The sequence below is a fragment of the Symsagittifera roscoffensis genome, chromosome 1 (genome assembly GCF_963678635.1).
Source record: "Symsagittifera roscoffensis chromosome 1, txSymRosc1.1, whole genome shotgun sequence".
Classification (NCBI taxonomy): Eukaryota; Metazoa; Xenacoelomorpha; order Acoela; family Convolutidae; genus Symsagittifera; species Symsagittifera roscoffensis.
This window is the reverse complement of record NC_087062.1, coordinates 9027863-9045705: the sequence shown is the minus strand read 5'-3', so window position 1 is coordinate 9045705 and position 17843 is coordinate 9027863. Positions and strand designations below refer to the sequence as shown.

At 35.3% G+C, this 17843-nt stretch overlaps 1 protein-coding gene across 1 annotated transcript in view; it reads left to right on the top strand.

Moving 5' to 3' along the window:
• LOC134857191 (tectonic-3-like) overlaps positions 1–17843 on the top strand; it is a 409016-nt gene that overhangs the window by 317966 nt on the left and 73207 nt on the right. The gene's annotated exons all lie outside the window — the stretch shown is intronic.

The following is a 17843-nucleotide window of genomic DNA, read 5'->3' as shown; positions in this document are numbered from 1 at the left end:
TTGTGATATGCAGCTGATGACTCGTGTTTCGCGTCAGACCTTGGAAAAAATTCCAGTATTTATTTTATTGAACAGAGTAAAAAAAATTGCTCAACTTGAGTTTATCATTTTTGCAAACAATTTTTTATTCTCACAGCAGAGTTTCTTCAGGTTTTGTTTTTTTCTCATGCAAAAATGAGAAAATTCGGCTTTACTGGGGCTTAAAATAAATGAGCTGTTCAATTGCTTAGGTCAATTACTCGAAAAAAATCAGGTCAATTGCTCGATTTAGTATTCGGCTTTTAATTTAATCAGACAGTAGAGGAGGGGTTGATCTAGGATTTCCCCGAGAGAGGGGGAGGGGCGGATTTTCGAGTTTTACATATTTGACTTCAGAGCTCTCCCAAATCACTGAAAAAAACCTTGTGTTGGATAAATTGTCTGGCCCGTAAATATTTGAAAAATTAGAGCCAAAATCGCGTTTTTTTAGACAATTTTTGGTAATTTTTGACTTAAGAAAGGCGTTTTTTCGTTTAATCCTAAGAATCAGTTAATATTGGCGCCGATTGCGACCGCCCTAACCCCCCTCGCAAATTGGCTGTTGCATTAGAGCCCTTTACGCTATTTGTTCTTCAAACCATTATTTTTCTGTTAGCCAAATAGCATGTTGATAATGTAAATCAAGATATCATATAAATATAATGCCAATCTAATTAAGAATTTTTATTCCGCGACAACCAATATACGTGCATTCAGCAAAACTTATGAATTGTAAGTTTTTTAAAAGACATGGTTTATGTTTTTTCCGTGTTTTTGTTCCAACCATTAAAAAATGGGGAGAAACTTTGTGTTCAAGGGTGTTTTAAAATTTTTCTTTTTCTATATTCTTCTTTATTTTTTTTTCAACTTTTTTGTTTTCCAAAAAAATTAGGGACCAAATCAAATAATTTTTGGACCAAGTAGGGTGATATATCATAATAAAATCCTTCTTGTCGAGATTTCAATGAAATTTGAAAAATCCGAAAAATATCTAATATCGAGAAAAACAGTTTTGAAATTTTTCAATTTTCCGACAATTTTTGAGCGAGTAAAGCGATCGAGTCACGGCTGTTTAAATGTTAAATTTAGAAGTTTAGGCTAAAAGACTTCGTTTTACTAAAAAGAAAATAATTTTAGAAGCTTCATTTAGCCCTTCTCTGGCATACAATTTTTTTCAAAAATACAGCTCAAAAAATGAAAAAAGTTTTTAAAATTTCTTCAAAATATTTTTTTCAATTTTTATTTGTTTTTTGAAACCCATTGGATTAGTTTTGGCCTATTTTTTGCGTTCTCATAGTTGAATTATCAAAAACGTAAAAAAAGTAACTAAGTTAAACCAAAAGAAAAACAAAGTTTTTTTTCTGAAAATGTGATCGGAACATTCGGTGCTACTATCCAAATAAAATCAGAGTTAAAAAGGAAAGTGCAACAACTTGGAGACATAAGACAATTTTATACTTTTAAAGTCTGAATTTTGTTCACAACAAAAGTTTCCGTAAATGAAATTCCTAAAAAACAAGTCAAACAAATCAGAATTGGGCTATTAACGCGCACAAATGCTAGTCGTAGAGTTGTCCGACCTTTTTCTGGATGCGTGAAATGCTAGTTACACTGTGTAAAACTGTATGAGTTGCGTTTTTTGTGTACCGGGGCAACTAGTTTCTTGAAATTAAAACATATTTTTTAAATTACCATTTTTTTTAAATTCTAGAAACTTTGATTGATTAAGTTTGACAACAGGCTTTTTAGACAAATTTTTCTTGCTCTTTTTTTTCGGCTCTTTTCCACTCCTCTCACTTTCTTTCAGTTTTCTTTAATTTTTTTGTTGTCTTTTGCGTGATTAAGGCTAAATGCGTTAAATTAAGATATCAGGTATGAAATTTGAACAAATGGTATTTTTTTACCATACCAATTTTTTCTGCAGAAAAATAATTTTAATTTAGTTTTTAACAGTTAAACTTGAAAGGTCGAGGAGTGGAGAAGAGCCCTTTTTCCGCCGACTTGCAATTTTTTTCTGTCTGCCTTCTCTGATTGTTATGATAATTGGCATGCGGACCGAATAAACCACAACAAATATGTTTGATCTGCATGCTCTACCATGTAAAACCACTCTGTATACCATAAAATGTGTGCATGCAAAGTGAGGAAAAAGAAAAAGGCCAAAATTCAGATCGGGCGAAAAAAAATGTAGATACATAGTGGAAAACGAGGACATTTTGGTATCTCTCACCAGCAGAACTGAGATGAAAGCTGTCAGTCCCCCTCTTGGTATGTCCGATTAAACCTGGTTAAAGTTTTTTAGGGTCGAATTAACCCTGAGTCTTACAGGAAAAAAGTTTTTTAGTCTGGTCGTTTTTTAGAAAAATTGCTTTCAGCCGAACTATTAAAGGTTTTCATTTTAACATTTCGGGAATACATAAATAAGAAAAAAAACTATGGCCCTTGCGCGGTACTGCTTGCTAGCGCGAAAGAGCCATAGTTTTTTTTATTAAATAATGTATCCAAAATTTTGCTTCTTTAACCATTTAATTGAAAACCTTCAATAGCTCGGCTAAGAGCAACATTTGTTAAATAAACGGCCAAACTAAGGAAAATGTCCTTTGGTATAACCCCGAGTTAATTCGAGTTAATAACTTTCATGCAGATTTGATTGGACATGCCACGAGGGATTGACCACTTCCTTCTCAATTCGCCTGGTAATATGTTTCTAAAATGCACTATTTAACCACAATTACTGGGTCTCGGGTATTATTTTCCATACAACAAAAGTATATCCCACGCAAGTTTCCGTGTCATTTGACTGGGGAAAACATAATCAGTATTTTTGAACTGATGTCCATACAATTAGTTCATTTTTATGAGGCCAAAACGTTTTCAATAGTAGAAGAAAAATTGGAGGATGAAAAGAAACTTTAAAGTTTTTTTGAGCTTCAGTAAACTCTAACGGAAGTTACTCTCCCTAACTAAAGAATTTAAGCAATTCATAAGTTCCTTCGAATTGATGAAAAACTCTTCTTGTTCTTTTTGATTATTGTGATCACAGTTTAGGACGATGCTTGTGCAGAAATTTTTCAAGTAACAATGCAGATGATGAAAGATTGTTTCATCTTAGACCTACAAAATATATCCCGTAATGTTTTCAATGGATGGAGTGGAAGAACTGACTCTTTCAAAAATTGCTTGCAAAATCTAGCAATACTTCTTTATTTGGTATTGATTTAGAGCCAGATAGTTATGTAAATACAGCCATTTCAATAGTTCGAATACTCAAGAAGGAACCTGAGGACTCGCATGCTTCCTCGGCGAAAAGTCTTTTGGATACAATGAGTGATGTTTTCTACAATGTGGAAACTGTTACTCAATGGCTTGTTTTTTTTGACGTCTTTGTTGTTTTTTCTAGAACATCCCAAAAGAAATTTGAAAAATGCAAAAATATTTCTAGTATCGAGAAAAATTGTTTTGAAAGTTTTCAACTTTCCGTCAATTTTTGAGCGAGTAAAGCGATCGAGTAACGCTTGTTAATTATTAAATTTAGAAATTAAGGCTAAAAAACTTCTTTCTAGAAACTTTGAGAGATTAAATTTGACAACAGGCTTTTTGCACAAATTTTTCTGGCTCTTTTTTTTCGGATCATTTCCACTCCTCCCACCATATTTCAGTTTTCTTCATTTTTTTTGTTGTTTTATGCGTGAATAAGGCTAAATGCGTTAAATTACGATATCAGGTATGAAATTTAAACAAATTGTATATTTTTTGCCATACCAAGTTTTTCTGCATAAAAATAATTTCAATTCAGTTTAATAACAATTAAATTTGAAAAGTCGATGAGTGGAGAAAAGCCACTTTTCCACACTACTTGCATTTTTTTGTTGTCTGCCTTGTCTGATTTTTATGATAATTGGCATGCGGACTGAATAAACCACAACAAATATATTTGATCTGCATACTCTACCCTGTAAAACCACTCAGTATACCATTAAATGTGTGCATGCAAAGTGAGGAAAAGAAAAAGCCCAAAATTCTGATCGAGCAAAAAAGAATGTGGATACATAGTGGAAAACAAGGACATTTTGGTAAATCTCACCAGCAGAACTGATATGAAAGCTGTCAATCCCCCTCTTGGTATGTCCGATTAAATCTGATTGAAATTTATTAGGGTCGAATTAACCCTGAGTCTTACATGAGAAAAAGTTTTTTTAGTCTGGTCGTTTTTTAGAAAAAATTGCTCTTAGCCGAACTATTAAAGGTTTTCATTTAAACGTTTCGGGAAGCATAATGTGAATACATAAATAACAAAACAACCTATGGCCCTTGCGCGGTACTGCTTGCTAGCTCGAAAGAGCTATAATTTTTTTTAAACAATGTATTCAAAATTTGCTTCTCTAACCCTTTAATTGAAAACCTTTATTAGCTCGGCTAAGGGCAGCTTTTGTTAAATGAACGGTCAAACTAAGGAAAATGTCCTTTTGTATAACCTCGAGTTAATTCGAGTTAAAATCTTTCATGCAGATTTGATTGGACATGCCACGAGGTTTTGACCACTTCCTCCTCAATTCGTTTGGTTATATGTTTCTAAAATGCACTATTTAACCACATTTTTTGTGTCACGGGTATGATTTTCCACACAACAAAAGTATATCCTACGCAAAAACATGCTTCCGTGTCATTTGACTGGGGAAAACATAAGCAGTATTTTTGAACTGATGTCCATACAATTAGTTCATTTTTATGAAGCCAAAACGTTTTCATTAGTAGAAGAAAAACTGGAGGATGAAAAGAAACTTTAAAGTTTTTTTGAGCTTCAGTAAACTCTAACGGAAGTTACTCTCCCTAACTAAAGAATTTAAGCAATTCATAAGTTCCTTCCAATTGATGAAAAACTCTTCTTGTTCTTTTTGATTATTGTGATCACAGTTTAGGACGATGCTTGTGCAGAAATTTTTCAAGTAACAATGCAGATGATGAAAGATTGTTTCATCTTAGACCTACAAAATATATCCCGTAATGTTTTCAATGGATGGAGTGGAAAAACTGACTCTTTCAAAAATTGCTTGCAAAATCTAGCAATACTTCTTTATTTGGTATTGATTTAGAGCCAGATAGTTATGTAAATACAGCCATTTCAATAGTTCGAATACTCAAGAAGGAACCTGAGGACTCGCATGCTTCCTCGGCGAAAAGTCTTTTGGATACAATGAGTGATGTTTTCTACAATGTGGAAACTGTTACTCAATGGCTTGTTTTTTTTTGACGTCTTTGTTGTTTTTTGTAGAACATCCCAAAAGAAATTTGAAAAATGCAAAAATATTTCTAGTATTGAGAAAAATTGTTTTGAAATTTTTTAACTTTCCGTCAATTTTTGAGCGAGTAAAGCGATCGAGTAACGCTTGTTAAATATTAAATTTAGAAATTAAGGCTAAAAAACTTCTTTTCACTAAAAAGAAAATTAATGTTAGAAGCTTCATTTAGCCCTTCTCTGGCATACAATTTTTTTCCAAAATACAGCTCAAAAAAATGATAAAAGTTTTAAAAATTTCTTCAAAATATTTTTTTTGTTTTCTTATTGTTTTTTGTGAACCATTTGATTAGTTTATGCCAATTTTTTGCGTTCTCTTAGTTGAATTATCAAAAACGTACAAAAAGACACTAAGTTAACCAAAAGAAAAACAACGTTTTTTTGGAAGTGTGGTCGGTACATTCTGTGCTACTATCCAAATAAAATCATAATTCAATAAGAAAGTGCAACAAATGGGAGACATATAACAATTTTATACTTTCAAAGCCTGAATTTTGTTCAGAACAAAAATTTCCGTAGATGAAATTCCTAAAAACAAGTCAAAAAAATCAGATTTGGGCTATTAGTGCGCACAAATGCTAGTCGTTGAGTTGTCCGACCTTTTTCTGGATGCGTGAAATGCTAGTTACAGTGTTTAAAACTGTATGACTTGCGTTTTTTGTGAACCGAGGCATTTATTTTCTTGAAATTAAAACATATAATTTATTTTACCTTTTTTTACAATTCTAGAAACTTTGAGAGATTAAATTTGACAACAGATTTTTTGCACAAATTTTTCTGGCTCTTTTTTTTCGGATCATTTCCACTCCTCCCACCATATTTCAGTTTTCTTCATTTTTTTTGTTGTTTTATGCGTGATTAAGGCTAAATGCGTTAAATTACGATATCAGGTATGAAATTTAAACAAGTTGTATATTTTTTGCCATACCAAGTTTTTCTCTGGCATACAATTTTTTTCAAAAATACAGCTCAAAAAATGAAAAAAAAAATTCAAAATTTTTTCAAAAATTTTTTTTCAATTATTTTTTTGAAAACAATTGGATTACATTATGCCTATTTTTTGCGTTCTCATAGTTGAATTATCAGAAAACGTACAAAAAAGACATTAAGCTAAACCAAAAGAAAAACAAAGTTTTTTTTCTGAAAGTGTGGTCGGAACATTCTGTGCTACTATTCAAATAAAATCAGAATTCATAAAGAAAGTGCAACAAACGGGAGACATAAAACGATTTTTTAGTTTCAAAGCCTGAATTCTGTTCGGAACAAAAATTACCGTAGATGAAATTCCTAAAAACACGTCAAACAAATCAGGATTGTTCTATTGGTGCGCACAAATGCTAGTCGTAGAGTTGTCCGACCTTTTTCTGGATGCGTGAAATGCTAGTTACAGTGTTTAAAACTGTATGACTTGCGTTTTTTGTGAACCGAGGCATTTATTTTCTTGAAATTAAAACATATAATTTATTTTACCTTTTTTACAATTCTAGAAACTTTGAGAGATTAAATTTGACAACAGATTTTTTGCACAAATTTTTCTGGCTCTTTTTTTCGGATCATTTCCCCTCCTCCCACCATATTTCAGTTTTCTTCATTTTTTTTTGTTGTTTTATGCGTGATTAAGGCTAAATGCGTTAAATTACGATATCAGGTATGAAATTTAAACAAATTGTATATTTTTTGCCATACCAAGTTTTTCTCTGGCATACAATTTTTTTCAAAAATACAGCTCAAAAAATGAAAAAAAAAATTCAAAATTTTTTCAAAATTTTTTTTTCAATTATTTTTTTGAAAACAATTGGATTACATTATGCCTATTTTTTGCGTTCTCATAGTTGAATTATCAAAAAACGTACAAAAAAGACACTAAGCCAAACCAAAAGAAAAACAAAGTTTTTTTTCTGAAAGTGTGATTGGAACATTCTGTGCTACTATTCAAATAAAATCAGAATTCATAAAGAAAGTGCAACAAACGGGAGACATAAAACGATTTTTTACTTTCAAAGCCTGAATTTTGTTCACAACAAAAGTTTCCGTAAATGAAATTCCTAAAAAACAAGTCAAACAAATCAGAATTGGGCTATTAACGCGCACAAATGCTAGTCGTAGAGTTGTCCGACCTTTTTCTGGATGCGTGAAATGCTAGTTACACTGTGTAAAACTGTATGACTTGCGTTTTTTGTGTACGGGGCAACTAGTTTCTTAAATTAAAACATATAATTTATATTAATTTTTTTTACAATTCTAGAAACTTTGAGAGATTAAGTTTGACAACAGGCTTTTTGCACAAATTTTTCTGGCTGTTTTTTTCCAGCTCTTTTCCACTCCTCCCACTTTCTTTCAGTTTTCTTCAATTTTAATGTTGTCTTTTGCGTGATTAAGGTTAAATTGGATACAATGATTGATGTTTTCTACAATGTGGAAAATGTTACTCATTGTCTTGTTTTTCTGACGTCTTTTTTGTTTTTTCTAGAACATCCCATAAGAAATTTGAAAAATCCAAAAAAATTTCTAGTATCGAGATAAAATCGTTTTGAAATTTTTGAAACATCCCAAAAGAAGTGGTAGTAAGCAAGCGACTGCTATGATCTCTATCATCAACAAAAAGACGGAAACTTGTTTTGTTTCGCTGCCTGAGACTCTCACCCAATGATCAAGCACGCCCCTGACAGTCCATGAGCAGAGAATAAAGCTAATCATCAACAAGCTTGATGAGAGAAAACTCAAGGAACGAATAAATCTAGACGTTTCAGTTGACAGGATCGCGTCTTTTCTGATTCCAAATTAAGCGAAATGGTTGTCTTAGAGACAATAGTTTCAAAAAATGCTGATACAAAAGCACCAAACTCGGAAAAAATTGATAGTATTGTTTTAATTGAAATCGAGATGTACAAAGCAATTAATATCTTTTTTCTAATTGTTACGGGAGCCGAACCGGACTAAAATTGTTCCCCAACGTTTTAAAGACCCGCCTAGCAAAACAAACGGCAAATTGTTTACAAACCATATAGGAGCATGTGAAGTACCCGAAAGTACCCAAAAACATTCATTAAAAGACACAAACCGTTGCTATAAGATCCCCGTTGCTATAAAGTTTGCGCACGCTGCCTGTTCACTTCATATACAGCCAATTCAAATGTTCGAGCACTGAAGATGGTAACTGAAGACTCGCATGCTTTTTTTGCGAAAAATCTGTTGATATAATGAATAATGGTTTTTATAATGTGGAAACTGTTACTCGTTGGCTTGTTTTTGAGAGATCTTTCTTGTTTTTTCCAAAATCTCCCAAAAAAAGTGGTTGTGAACAAGCAGCGGCTATGAGCTTTATCATAAGCAAAAATAATAAGAGCACATTTTGTTTCAATGCCTAAACCTCTCACCCAAAGGTCAAGCACGCCCCAGACAGATCTCGAGCAGAGAAAAAAGCTAATGGTCAACATTCTTGATGAGAGAAACCTCAAAGAAGGAATAAGTCTAAATCTAGCCCTTTCAGTTGACAAGATCGCGTCTTTGCTAATTCCGAACTCTCAGAAATTGTTGTCTTAGAACCAATAGTTTCCAAAATTGCTGATACAAAAGCACCAAACGCTGAAAACATCGATAGCTTTGATTTAACTGAGTTCGAGTTGTACAAAGCAAAAATTATCTTTGCCAATTGGTTCGGGAGCCGAACCGGACAAAAATTGTTCCCCAATTTTTTAAAGACCTGACTAGCAAATCAAACAGCAAGGCGAGTCTGGTTTTCTTGAAATCGTCTACAAACCTTAAAGGAGCAGGTGAAATACCCGAGCCGTTAAGCCTTTAATAAATTCGAGCAAAATTTATTCATCTCGAAATTTATTCATCTCTTTATTCTTGTGAACACGCTCATACGCAAAGCTGCCAAATGCACGGAGGGCAAAACATTCATTAAAAGACACAAACTGTTGCTATAAAATCTCCGTTGCTATGAAGTTTGCGCACGCTGCCTGTTTACTCGGCAAAATTAATGGTTAACTGCTTTCGAAGCAACTTTTAAGCCAAAATTAATTCTTACCGACTCTAGGAGGATCCAATGACTTCAAATTTCTCTGAATTTTAATCTGGAAACTGTTAATAACTTTTCAATTCTTCAACGGGTTTTGTATTGGAGCTAGTTAATTTTGCAAATACAGTAAATTCAAATGTTCGAGCACTGAAGATGGTACCTGAGGACTCGTAAGCTTCCCTGGCGAAAAGTCTGTTGATATAATGAGTAATGGCTTTTATAAAGTGGAAAATGTTACTCGTTGGCTTGTTTTTCAGAGATGTTTCTTGAATTTTTCTCTAGATCATCCCAAAAAAAGTGGGTTTGTGAACACGCGAAGGCAATGAGCTCTATCATAAACAAAAAATAAGAGCCTATTTTGTTTCAATGCCTAAACCTCTGACCCAATGGTCAAGCAGGCCTCAGACAGATCTCGAGCAGGATTAAAGCTAATCATCAGCAAGGTCAATGGAAGAAAACTGAAAAATGGAAAAAAAAACTGGCCGCTTCAGGTGACAAGATTGCACCTTTTTTGACTCCATTCTATGAGAAATTGAATTGTTATCTAAGCACCAACAGTATCAAAAAAGCTGATATAAACGCCCTAAACCCAAACTTGTTTAAGCTGAGTTTGAGGTGTACAAAGCAATGATGTCTTTTCCAAATGAATTGAAAGTCAAATGAACAAAAATTCTTCACCAATTTTTTAAAGACTTTACTTGCAAATCAAGGTAAAACTAATTCTTAGCGACTCGAAGAGAATCCAATGATTTCATTTTCTTATGCGTGTTTATGTGAATACCTGTTAACAATGCTTCAATGGGTACTAGTTTAAAGCTAATTATAAGTGTAAATACAGCCATTTCGAGGATTCGGTCGCTTCCTTGGCAGAAAGTCTTTTGGGTATAGTGAGTGATATCGAACATGATGTGGAAGATGTTACTCATTGGATGGTATTTCTGACTTCTTCGTGTTTTTAGAACAACCCAAAAGGAGTTTTTATGGGCAAGCAACAGCTAAGAGTCTTCAATAAACAAAAATAAGAATCTCCTTGTTTCACTGCCCCACCTCTTTCTTTCGCCATTAAACCCAGAAAAACCTTTTTTTCGAAACGCCCGTAATTGTTCAAGTATACTCTGGAATAAAATGGTTATCTTTTTTACAGAAATTCTATCATTGTGTTAGTGGACGGAACACAAAAAGTTGAATTCAAGAACCACTGCAGTTTGCTGAAACAACTCAAACACTAGTAAAAAAAACTTGAGTCCAAAAAAACGTTTGGTTATTAGATGATTGCAATCTAGCCAACGGAAGTGCTCAATGACCTTAAAAACATACTGAAATTGTAAAAAATATGGCTGAAGCTTAAGCCCAGAATTATATGAGCTGTTTTTATTACGATCGACCACAAGTAATCAGTACCGACCACGCGTACCAACCACAAAATTAGCATTGGTGTTTTTTCCGCTCTCCTTCTAGCTTTGCCCGCTTTTCTGGCCTCAGCAGTAGAAACGAAAACTAGCCTAATAGAACAATTTATTTTCCAGCCTGAGGATGGAGCATATGGTGATGAATTGTAACTTTGGTTTGGTTCAGCAAAATGTTAAGTAGCTCCGGAAAACGGATTCTAAAAAAAATTGGACAGCGCCTATTTTTAATAACAGAAATTCGTTACTGATTTTTAAGGTAGAACCTACAATTATTCAATACTTACCATGAATAGTTCGGACTGCACTGCATGATTGTCATGCCGTTTCAAAAAATTTAAGATTTCAAAGCATCATATTAGAATCGCAAATAGACTCCGTCTAATTTCAAAAGTATGTGAAAAACTTAGAAGCATTTGATGAAAAGATGTAACCGAAGATGAACAGCATGGCATGTCTTGTCTGAAAGCTTCAGGTAGATTTTGCAGGCAATCTAATTTGAATGCCCTCAGAAAGCAAAACCTTCGTCTTCCTTCACTTTCTTTCTGTTTTAGAGCGACGACGCCTCCACAGGACACATTAGAAGCGGCCAGATATTTTCACGCTCAACCAAGAGCTGATAGTAGGCAGCTTCTATGGGATCTAGCGTTAATGGATTTTCTAGCCCCTAGATAAAAAGCGCAGGCTCGGTTTGTAACCACAGAAAGGCGGCGGAAGTTAGCAAAATCGACAAATATAGAGATTTAATTACTGGTGGATATAATTTTCAACCAATAGCTTTTGAAGTTCAAGGTAATACGGGCCTTGAACTGCCTTAGTTGTTTTTTGTGCAGGTTGGCTCGATCTGGTTGGCTTGATTTCCAAACATCTGACTATTTTAACTTCGATTCGCTATATTTTTCACTCCTCTATATGTATCTAAATTTCCTAAGACTTTGACTGCACTATGTGATGAAGGTTTTCCTAACAGTAACCTCGGGCACAATGATACTTTTGACCTTCCGATTATATTTTAGATTTGGAGGCAATTAGGATACACCATTGGGCAAAAATCAGCAACATTTCAGGATTTTAATCTACTAAATGCTGTTTTTAATGTATATTCTGGAAATTTCCTTCGAAGCTCAAAAAAATTTTTTTATATACAAAGGGCGCATTATCAAAGCTGCCATCTATGAAACTATCCATGATTAGTTTCAATATCTCATTGAGGTAAATTTTTCACCGATGTGTCTGAAAAAGCCAGATTTTTTCGTCTTCACACTGTTTTTCAATCCACCTGAACCACTGAAAAACTGTCGAGTTCAATAAAAATTTTACAGTGATTGTTTCTTTTTTTCTCGTTGAGAACGTTTCACGTAGCATGAACAGCTTTTTTTTCAACATATTCAGAAAAAATTTCACTGGGACGCAAAACTTTTTCCAGAAAAAGAAATCTGGTATTTTCAGACCCAGATATTATTGGTAAGTCTTTTTAACCAAAACCTAATAATTTCATAGAGGATAGATCTGATCATTTGCTCTTTGACAAAGTCAAATTGTTGCTGGCAGCCAAACTAAATGTGGTTCAAAATGGACATTAAAAAGAAATTTCAGAGAGTAAAGTCCTGATTTGCCCTTAGTTTTGTCTGCTAGTGTAACTCTGAATATGTTACTCGGGTAACGAAGAAAAACCATTGTTACTCAGAATATATTACTGAGACCACTGTACCAGTACAAGCAGTTAAAACATTAGTCTACTCTTTCCCTGATGTTGTGTAACATTAAAAGCACAACTTTTCAAAGTAGCCGATATGTAAACATGCTATATTCCAATGATATTGCAGATAATTTTGCATGTCCTGAAGCGTTTAAGAAGTCATTCAAAAACTATCTGCAAGCGAGGGTTAAGTCATTTGATTTAAACAACTCCTGTACTATGTTTTTGGTCTGTAATTGCATCAATTGCCGTTCTTAGTACACCTTGATTACAGTAATAAACCATGTAAATATCCTTTCAACAATCTGTATGATGCCTTTATATATGTTAAAGGGAATTAATTCTTTCAGTAGTAGTGGTGGTAGTAGTAGTAGTAGTAGTAGTAGTAGTAGTAGTAGTAGTAGAACAAAAAATCATAAAAGTTGTCCTCGTTTTCGCTCCAGGCCGTGCAGCCAGACTCTGTGGTTGACGTCCTCACCACTTGAAGGATGCCACCGCTCCCCTCGCGAGAAAATCAGGTAACATTTTGATTGCGACACTTACTAAACTGGTGAACAATGCTTTCCGGTAGGTAACTGACTTCATTCAACCAATCTTAGCTAGAGCCACCTTCAATTCACGTCACAAGAAATGCGGTAGAGTTCGGCCCATAGCCATCGGAGATACACTCAGACGATTAAATGCCTCGCATCCAATGATTCACAAGTTTGAAGACCATTTCAAACATGTACAGCTAGGAGCTGGCGCAAGGAACGGATGCGAGGCTGCTGCTCGCGCTGCTCGCAGTTACGTTCTCAGTTCTGAGGTTGATCACGCTTTCGTCAAAAATGACTTCTCCCACACTTTCATTATGATACGAAGAGGTTCCATATTTGAAGTCGATCATGAACAGGCCCCAGAAAATCTCAGTTTTGTCAAATTCTTCTATGAAAAAGGTAGTTTTCTCTTTTGCGGTCATCATCTTAGTGTCCGCGGAAGGTTTTCAGCAGGGAGACGGTTTTGCCATTTTTGGTTTCTGGCTTGTCATACACAAGATGTTCCAACGGATTCGTAGCAAGTTCAAATCTGGATATATGGACGACGTGGCACTCGACGACACATGTCAGACAGCCCTATAAGACCTCATTGGTCTTGAATCTCGGGCTACGAAGCCTAATTGTTGTTATAAATTCAGTTAATAGATTTGTACATTTCAAATTCTCATACCGTGTAATTTCAGATAAAATGAGCTAGAGGACCTACTCAAAAAACATTAATAACATCCCCACGCATCCAGCTTCGTGGGTGAAGAGTGTTGACCGTTAATGGTGTTTATAATCGGAGCAGCCAGCTCCCTGAAATTCGCAACCGAAGTAGCCCCAAACGATTTGAAGAGAGTGTTATCCCGCATCAGCTTTGCATCGAAAGCATTGGGTCTCAACCCCAACTCTATCCACAAAGTTTTGAACCTTGACTTTCTCTTAAAAAAGGGAAAACTACGTAAAGCAAGATACATCATCTTTTGGCATGACTGTTAAACAACACAATTACCAAACACAGATTGAACGATCAGAGAGCAGAAAAAGTTTCGAATCTGATCAACACGCTGAAAAAACATATCTGGGAAATAAGGCGATTAATTATTGCCAAAGAAAAAACGCGAAACATATTTTTGCAGAATTAAGAACATTGATTACTCTAGTAATACCAGCCTGAAAGAAATTAATTTCAAGTTGCAAACAGAAAGAGTGGTAGCTACCTGGAACTTAGTTGTTTCGGAGCAGCCTAGTTTAAGTCTGTAGAAATGAGTAACCGTACTAGGAGAAATTTAAGCAAATCACAGGCCGATGATGCCTGGATTTGTGTTGATTGTAAAAAAGAATTCGGAGATCAAATGGATCAAGTTAGGGAATGCGATAACTGCGCCAAACACTTATGTGCAAAATGCTTAAAAATGCCATCGGCAGTTTACAAATTCATGTCCAAAAATAAGGGCATATGGTGTTGTGACACATGTACACCCAAAGTAAAAGCCTAATTAAGGGTACAACCGCTCCAAAAATGAATCCGGAGATAACTAAAATGAGGAACGACCTGGATAAGACGGTTGATTCCGTGAAGAGTCTAATGGAGGGTTCTACTACTTCATGAATGGAACAACAACCAAATCACAGCCAATAAAATGATCAAGCACTGTGAAAAATAATGTCTGGAAAGTAGAGCCTCAGGTCACCAAACCCCAAAAAGACAAAATTTTGGAAGCTGGAGCAGAACAAAAGCGGGAAGAAGAAGAAGAAGAAGACTTAAGAAGGAAAAAGAATCTTATTATACACAAAGTCCCTGAAGGCCAGTCAAGGGACTCAAAAGAACGTTATAATGAAGACATGTCATTAATCCAGCAACTAAGCTCTAGCATAGAAATTGAACCAACTAGAGTTAAAAACGGACCCGACCAGGCAAAACCCTTGATCAAGAGAACAGAGCGAGGCCTCTCCCACTGAGAATCACTCTAGACTCACCAGAGGACGCGGAACTCTTGATGAAAAATTTGACAAAACTGAATTTTGCCAAAGAAGAAATCAGACAACTAAGAGTCACTCCTGATAGGAGCATGAAAGAGAGAGAGAAAATGTCCGTTTTCTAGTGCAACCGGCAAAAAATGTAACAGCAGAGGAACCCGGGAACTTCATACACATTGTCAGAGTGAAAAAAATCATCTGAGTAAAGAAAAGAGAGATAGAAGTATTGCAAAGAACAACGCCGGAAACAGAGAACATTTTGAGCTCTGGTTCGGGAATGTAGACACACTAACTCCTGATAAACTCATTGAACTACAACAAGCAAAAATGTAACCACACATCATTGCCCTAATTGAAACGAAACCCAAAAATTCTGTTATCATTGGAACCCATTTTGGCACAAACTTGACTGCTATAATTTAAAACAAAAAAACATGAATCCGAACGAGAAGGGGAGAGGCATCTTGTTTTTTATTCGAAAGGACATCGATTACAAGGAAATAAACGAAGAATCTGGATTTGAGGAACTGCAAGTATACAATCTACTGCTAACAAAGAGAGACGTTGTGATAGCTTCAACCTATGGGAGCCCATCATCTACCCCCGAAAACAGCTACAACCTTTACAACTTCTTAGGAAGCATTGGATCCAACCTTTCTAGATACATTGTACTAGGAGACATGAATTACAGAGATATAGATTGGCAATATATCAGCACAAATCATGACGAGAACAGCAAGGAACACCAATTTATTGAAGCGGTAAAAGATTCTTATCTCGATCAACACATTGATAGACCAACGCGTGTGACCAAAAACAACGAACCATCAGTACTAGATCTCATGCTAGCCGACAAAACCCTGGAACCAGCTAGCATAGAATACATCTCCCCGCTCGGTAAGGATAATCACACACTAATCCAAGCAAAATTTGATCTCTGGACAACAAAGCGATGTAAAAAGAGACTGAATTGCAACAAAGGGAGCTACGTGGAGCTCCGATCAGAGTTAAACACCAACATAATGTATGAAGAATCGCAAACACAGCAACCTAAAAAGTTTTGGAACTATGTAAACAAAGAAATGAATCCACTGAGACGAAACCTGCCTCAAAATTAGCGATAATAATTGGGCAAAGACCGACAAGGCGAAAGAGACTGCCCTGTCTGATTTCTTCAATTAAGTTTTCTTCATAGAAACACCTGGCAGCTTCGATTTAATGGATCTCCAAAAGCAGCAAATATCAGATGATCTATATCTTTCTAAAGAGGTAATACTACTTGAACTTTCAGCGTTAGAAACCAGCACAAATCGATGGGAGCTGACAATGATGACCCAAAGATTTTGAATGAAAGTCGATATGAATTACCTGAATTACTGTGTTCTTTAATGCAAAACTCCTGGGATAAGGGAGAAATACCCGAAGATTGGAAATGCGCAAATATAACAGCGATTCACAAAAAAGACGCAAAAAGTGACCCAAACAATTACAGACCTGTTAGCTTTACATCAGTCTGTTGCAAAATAAGGAAAAAAGTGATAAGAAGACACCTGTTTGACTTTTTGAGACAAAAAAATATCTTATCAGACAAACAGTATGGTTTATTACCAGGTCGATCAACGACTCTCCAGTTAATAAAAGGGCTCGACGACTGGACTGCGGAACTGGACAAGGGTTATGAGGTAGACATAGTGTACATTGACTTACAAAAAGCTTTTGATAGCGTTCCCCACAAAAACTATTGAACACAATATCCAAATATGGCATCAAAGGGAAAACTTTAAACTGGATCACAGCAATATTAACGGATAGAAGGCAACGGGTAGTGGTAAACGAAAGCTTTTCGGAGTGGGCACCAGTTGTCAGCGGAGTCCCACAAGGATCTGTCCTGGCACCAAAACTCTTTTTGCTAAACATCAACTCGATGACGGATGGCATTACATCCCATATGCTTCTATACGCAGATGACGCCAAAGTATTCAGATCAATTACTGATGCGACACAAAAGGAAAAACTAAAATTGTACCTGAATGAAATTTCCAAATGAGCTAAACGCAGTTTAATGAAGTTCAATCTGACAAAATGTCATACACTCACCCTAATGGGAAGAACGAAATAATCTGAACGGAATTATTCAGATTAATTACTGATGAGACATAAGAGGAAAAACTAAAATTGGAACTGAATGAATTTTCCAAATGGGCTAAACGCAGTTTAATGAAATTCAATCTGACAAAATGTCATATACTCTCCCTAGTGGGAAGAACAAAACAATCTGAACGGAATTATACCTTAAATGGCGGAAAACAACTAAGCAAAGTTGAATCAGAGAAAGATCTGGGAGTTATCCTTGATTCAAGATTACAATACCGTGAGCACATCGCCAAAAAGACAAAAGTGGCAAACAGTATAGTCGCGATAATTAAGAAAAAGTTCGTGAAACTGACCTCTGAAATTCTAACGACCCTGTACAAAGCCTTAGTAAGAACACATCTGGAGTACGCAAATCAGGCATGGAATCCATACCTTAAAAAAGACAAAATTACGATTGAAAATGTTCAGCGACGCGAAACAAAATTTATTCCAGAAATACGCAAATTTTGAAACTACCAACCCTCGAGTAAAGACGCAATAGCGGTAGAATGATTGAAGTCTTCAAAACTCTGAACGGTCTATACGATAAAAAAGCGACTGAAGGATTTTTTACAATCAACGAAAGAGACACAAGAAGAAACTCTTTCACGATTGTGACCAAGAAGACCAAAACTACTGCTAGACAAAAATTTTTTTACAGTTGCAGCCATCAACGACTGGAACTCGTTGCCCGAAACAGTAATATCAAGCGAGAGTGTACACGTTTCTGTAATCATGTGGAACCCATTTTGGCACAAACTCGACTGCT